Source organism: Chiloscyllium punctatum, chromosome 35 (genome assembly GCF_047496795.1).
Source record: "Chiloscyllium punctatum isolate Juve2018m chromosome 35, sChiPun1.3, whole genome shotgun sequence".
NCBI classification, from domain to species: domain Eukaryota; kingdom Metazoa; phylum Chordata; class Chondrichthyes; order Orectolobiformes; family Hemiscylliidae; genus Chiloscyllium; species Chiloscyllium punctatum.
This window is the reverse complement of record NC_092773.1, coordinates 23,540,872-23,546,871: the sequence shown is the minus strand read 5'-3', so window position 1 is coordinate 23,546,871 and position 6,000 is coordinate 23,540,872.

Here is a 6,000-nt window from a genome sequence, read left to right as displayed (position 1 = left end):
ACCGTCACCTCCGTCTCAATCCCCATCCCCACCTCCGTCTCAATCCCCATCCCCACCTCCGTCTCAATCCCCATCCCCACCTCCGTCTCACTCCCCAGCCCCACCTCTGTCCCTTTCCCCACCTCTGTACCTATCTCCACCTCAATCCCAATCCCCACCGCCACCTCCGATCACATCCCCACCTCGGTCACCTCCATCCCCACCATCACCTCAATCCCCAACCCCACCTCCGTCCCCACCGCCACCTCCGTCCCCACTGCCACCTCAATCCCCATCCATGCCTCAATCTCCAACCCACCACCCCTATCCCATCTCCACCCACCTCAATCACCAACTCCACCTCCATCCCTGCCCCATCACCATCCCCACCCCAACCTCAATTCCCATCCCCACCCCACTCCCAACTCCAGCCCCATACCTTCCTCATCACCGCCCCAGCCCCATCTTCATCTCCATCCTTGCCTGCCCTCCCAGCCCCCATCCCCAACCTCGCCCCAATTTCCCAACCCCATCCCCATCCCCACCCAAACCTCCATCCCCATCCACCCTCATCCCACACCCCCATCCCCATCCACCCTCATCCCCACACCCATCTCCATCCCCTCCCCGATCTCCCTCCCCTCCCCCACCACCACCTCCATCCCCAGCCACACGCCCATCACCGTCCCCCACCCCGATCTCCGTCCCCTCCCCGATCTCCATCCCCTACCCCAATCACGTCCCTGCCCCTGTCACTGTCCCCGCCCCCATGCCCGCCCGCCCTCATCCCCACACCCACCTCCATTCCCCCCCCACCTCCATTCCCTCCCCCACCTCCATTCCCTCCCCCACCTCCATTCCCAACTCCATCCTCTCCGCCATCTCCATCCTGTCCTCCACCCCCACCCACACCTTCCCCTCACTCCTCACCCCAACCCCACAGTCACCCCCACCCTATCTCCATCCCCAACCTCCATCCCCCACCCCTGCCTCAATCCCCATCTCCACCCACCTCAATCGTCAACTCCACCTCCATCCCTGCCCCATCACCATCTCCTCCTCCTCCACCCCCACCCCAACCTCAATCCCCATCCCCACTCCCAGCTCCAGCCCCATCTCCATCCACATCCCCTCCTCATCTCCGTCCCCAGCCCTAGCTTCACCTCCATCCACACCCGCTCTCCCTGCCCCATCCCCACCGTCACCTCCGTTCCCATCCCCACCTCCGTTCCCATCCCCACCACCGTTCCCATCGCCGCCTCCATCCCCACCCCCATCCTCGCGCCCCACCTCCATCCCCACCCCCATTCCCATCATCACGTACACCTCCAACCCCACCTACACCTCCAATCCCGCCCCCATCCCATCCCAATCCCAACCCCGTCTCCATCCCCAACCCAGCTCCATCCCCACTATCCTTCCCGCCCTCACCCTTTCTTCTCCCCCTCTCTCCTCTCCCCTCCTCCGTCACCCTCTCTCCCCTCCTCCTCCGTCACCCTCTCTCCCCTCCTCCTCCGTCACCCTCTCTCCCTTCCTCCTCCATCACCCTCTCTCTCCTCCTCCTCCGTCACCCTCTCTCCCCTCCTCCTCCGTCACCCTCTCTTCTCTCCTCCTCTATCACCCTCTCTCCTCCCCCCCTTCATCACCCCTCTCCCCCCTCCTCCATCACCCTGTCTCCTCCCAACTCCGCTAACACCCTCCCTCCTTCCCCCTCCTCCATCATCCTCTCTTCCCCCTCCTCCGTCACCCTCTCTCCCTTCCTCCTCCGTCACCCTCTCTCCCCTCCTCCTCTCTTCCCCCCTTCCTTCATCACTCTCTCTCCCCCCTCCTACATCACCCTCTCTCTTCCCCCCTTCCTTCATCACCCTCTCTCCCCCCTCCTCCATCACCCTCTTCCCCCCTCCTCCGTCACCCTCTCTCCTCCCCCTCCATTACCCTCTCTCCCCCCTCCTCCATCACCCTCTCTCCCCCCCTCCTCCATCACCCTCTCTCCCCCCCTCCTCCATCACCCTCTCTCCCCCCTCCTCCATCACCCTCTCTGCCCCCTCCTCTATCACCCTCTCTCCTCCCCCCCTTCATCACCCCTCTCCCCCCTCCTCCATCACCCTCTCTCCCCCCCCTCCATCACCCTCTCTGCCCCCTCCTCTATCACCCTCTCTCCTCCCCCCCTTCATCACCCCTCTCCCCCCTCCTCCATCACCCTCTCTCCTCCCCCTCCATCACTCTCTATCCCCCTCTCCTCCATCACCCTCTCTCTGCCCCATCACCCTCTCTCCTCCCCCCTCCTCCATCACCCTCTCTTCCCCCCTCCTCCATCACCCTCTCTCCGCCCCATCACCCTTTCTCCTCCCCTTCTCCTCAATCACCCTCTCTCCTACTCCTCCATCGCCCTCTCTCCTCACCCTCCTCCATCACCCTCTCTCCCCCCTCCTCCATCACCCTGTTTCCCCTCTTTCTCCATCACCCTGTTTCCCCTCCTTCTCCATCCCCTCTTCCCCACTCCTCGCTGTCTCTCCCCCCTCCATCGCTGTCTCGTCCCCCCATCGCTGTCTTGTCCCCCCCATCGCTGTCTCTTCCCCCCCCCCATCGCTGTCTCTTCCCCCCCCCCATCGCTGTCTCTCTCCCCCCCATCGCTGTCTCTCTCCCCCCCATCGCTGTCTCTCTCCCCCCCATCGCTGTCTCTCTCCCCCCATCGCTGTCTCTCTCCCCCCATCGCTGTCTCTCTCCCCCCCATCGCTGTCTCTCTCCCCCCCATCGCTGTCTCTCTCCCCCCCCATCGCTGTCTCTCCCCCCCATCGCTGTCTCTCCCCCCCATCGCTGTCTCTCCCCCCCATCGCTGTCTCTCCCCCCCATCGCTGTCTCTCCCCCCCATCGCTGTCTTTCCCCCCCATCGCTGTCTCTCCCCCCCCATCGCTGTCTCTCCCCCCCCCATCGCTGTCTCTCCCCCCCATCGCTGTCTCTCCCCCCCCATCGCTGTCTCTCCCCCCCCATCGCTGTCTCTCCCCCCCCATCGCTGTCTCTCCCCCCCCCCCTCGCTGTCTCGTCCCCCCCCTCGCTGTCTCGTCCCCCCCCTCGCTGTCTCGTCCCCCCCCTCGCTGTCTCGTCCCCCCCCTCGCTGTCTCGTCCCCCCCCTCGCTGTCTCGTCCCCCCCCTCGCTGTCTCGTCCCCCCCCTCGCTGTCTCTTCCCCCCCCTCTCTGTCTCGTCCCCCCCCCCTCTCTGTCTCGTCCCCCCCCCCTCGCTGTCTCGTCCCCCCCCCTCGCTGTCTCGTCCCCCCCCTCGCTGCCTCGTTCCCCCCCCCTCGCTGCCTCGTTCCCCCCCCCTCGCTGCCTCGTTCCCCCCCCCTCGCTGCCTCGTTCCCCCCCCTCGCTGTCTCGTTTCCCCCCCCTCGCTGTCTCGTTCCCGCCCCCTCGCTGTCTCGTTCTCCCCCCTCGCTGTCTCGTTCCCCCCCCTCGCTGACTCGTCCCGCCCCCCTCGCTGTCTCGTCCCCCCATCTCTGTCTCGTCCCCACCCCCTCGCTCTCTCGTCCCCACCCCCTCGCTCTCTCGTCCCCACCCCCTCGCTCTCTCGTCCCCACCCCCTCGCTCCCTCGTCCCTCCCCCCTCGCTCCCTCGTCCCTCCCCCCTCGCTCCCTCGTCCCTCCCCCCTCGCTCTCTCGTCCCCCCCCTCGCTCTCTCGTCACCCCCCCTCGCTCTCTCGTCACCCCCCCTCGCTCTCTCGTCCCCCCTCCTCGCTCTCTCGTCCCCCCCCTCGCTCTCTCGTCTGCCCCCCTCGCTCTCTCGTCTGCCCCCCTCGCTCTCTCGTCTGCCCCCCTCGCTCTCTCGTCTGCCCCCCTCGCTCTCTCGTCTGCCCCCCCTCGCTGTCTCTCTTCCCCCCCCCCCTCGCTGTCTCTCTCTGCCCCCCTTCGCTGTCTCTCTCCCCCCCCCTCGCTGTCTCTCTCCCCCCCCTCGCTGTCTCTCTCCCCCCCCTCGCTGTCTCTCTCCCCCCCCATCTCTGTCTCGTCTCGTCCCCCCCCATCTCTGTCTCGTCCCCCCCCATCTCTGTCTCGTACCCCCCATCTCTGTCTCGTCTCCCCCGCCCCCTCGCTGTCTCGTCCGCCCCCCCCCGGCTGTCTCGTCTCCCCCGCCCCCTCGCTGTCTCGTCCGCCCCCCCCCCCCCGCTGTCTCGTCCCCCCCCCCCCCTCGCTGTCTCGTCCCCCCCCCCTCGCTGTCTCGTCCCCCCCCCTCGCTGTCTCGTCCCCGCCTCGCTGTCTCGTCCCCCCCCCTCGCTGTCTCGTCCCCGCCTCGCTGTCTCGTTCCCCCCCCTCGCTGCCTCTTCTCCCCCCCCCACTCGCTGTCTCTTCCCCCCCCCACTCGCTGTCTCTTCCCCCCCCCCCCACTCTCGCTGTCTCGTCCCCACCCCTCGCTGTCTCGTGTTCCCCCCCCCCCTCGCTGTCTCGTCCCCCCCCCTCGCTGTCTCGTCCCCCCCCCTCGCTGTCTCGCGCCCCCCCCCTCGCTGTCTCTCTCCCCTCCCATCGCTGTCTCTCTCCCCTCCCGTCGCTGTCTCTCTCTTCCCTCCCGTCGCTGTCTCTCTCTTCCCTCCCGTCGCTGTCTCTCTCTCCCCTCCTATCGCTGTCTCTCTCTCCCCTCCTATCGCTGTCTCTCTCCCCTCCCGTCGCTGTCTCTCTCTCCCCTCCCGTCGCTGTCTCTCTCTTCCCTCCCGTCGCTGTCTCTCTCTTCCCTCCCGTCGCTGTCTCTCTCTTCCCTCCCGTCGCTGTCTCTCTCTTCCCTCCCGTCGCTGTCTCTCTCTTCCCTCCCGTCGCTGTCTCTCTCTTCCCTCCCGTCGCTGTCTCTCTCTTCCCTCCCGTCGCTGTCTCTCTCTTCCCTCCCGTCGCTGTCTCTCTCTTCCCTCCCGTCGCTGTCTCTCTCTTCCCTCCCGTCGCTGTCTCTCTCTTCCCTCCCGTCGCTGTCTCTCTCTTCCCTCCCGTCGCTGTCTCTCTCTTCCCTCCCGTCGCTGTCTCTCTCCCCTCCCGTCGCTGTCTCTCTCTTCCCTCCCGTCGCTGTCTCTCTCTTCCCTCCCGTCGCTGTCTCTCTCTTCCCTCCCGTCGCTGTCTCTCTCTTCCCTCCCGTCGCTGTCTCTCTCTTCCCTCCCGTCGCTGTCTCTCTCTTCCCTCCCGTCGCTGTCTCTCTCTTCCCTCCCGTCGCTGTCTCTCTCTTCCCTCCCGTCGCTGTCTCTCTCTTCCCTCCCGTCGCTGTCTCTCTCTTCCCTCCCGTCGCTGTCTCTCTCTTCCCTCCCGTCGCTGTCTCTCTCTTCCCTCCCGTCGCTGTCTCTCTCTTCCCTCCCGTCGCTGTCTCTCTCTTCCCTCCCGTCGCTGTCTCTCTCTTCCCTCCCGTCGCTGTCTCTCTCTTCCCTCCCGTCGCTGTCTCTCTCTTCCCTCCCGTCGCTGTCTCTCTCTTCCCTCCCGTCGCTGTCTCTCTCTTCCCTCCCGTCGCTGTCTCTCTCTTCCCTCCCGTCGCTGTCTCTCTCTTCCCTCCCGTCGCTGTCTCTCTCTTCCCTCCCGTCGCTGTCTCTCTCTTCCCTCCCGTCGCTGTCTCTCTCTTCCCTCCCGTCGCTGTCTCTCTCTTCCCTCCCGTCGCTGTCTCTCTCTTCCCTCCCGTCGCTGTCTCTCTCTTCCCTCCCGTCGCTGTCTCTCTCTTCCCTCCCGTCGCTGTCTCTCTCTTCCCTCCCGTCGCTGTCTCTCTCTTCCCTCCCGTCGCTGTCTCTCTCTTCCCTCCCGTCGCTGTCTCTCTCTTCCCTCCCGTCGCTGTCTCTCTCTTCCCTCCCGTCGCTGTCTCTCTCTTCCCTCCCGTCGCTGTCTCTCTCTTCCCTCCCGTCGCTGTCTCTCTCTTCCCTCCCGTCGCTGTCTCTCTCTTCCCTCCCGTCGCTGTCTCTCTCTTCCCTCCCGTCGCTGTCTCTCTCTTCCCTCCCGTCGCTGTCTCTCTCTTCCCTCCCGTCGCTGTCTCTCTCTTCCCTCCCGTCGCTGTCTCTCTCTTCCCTCCCGTCGC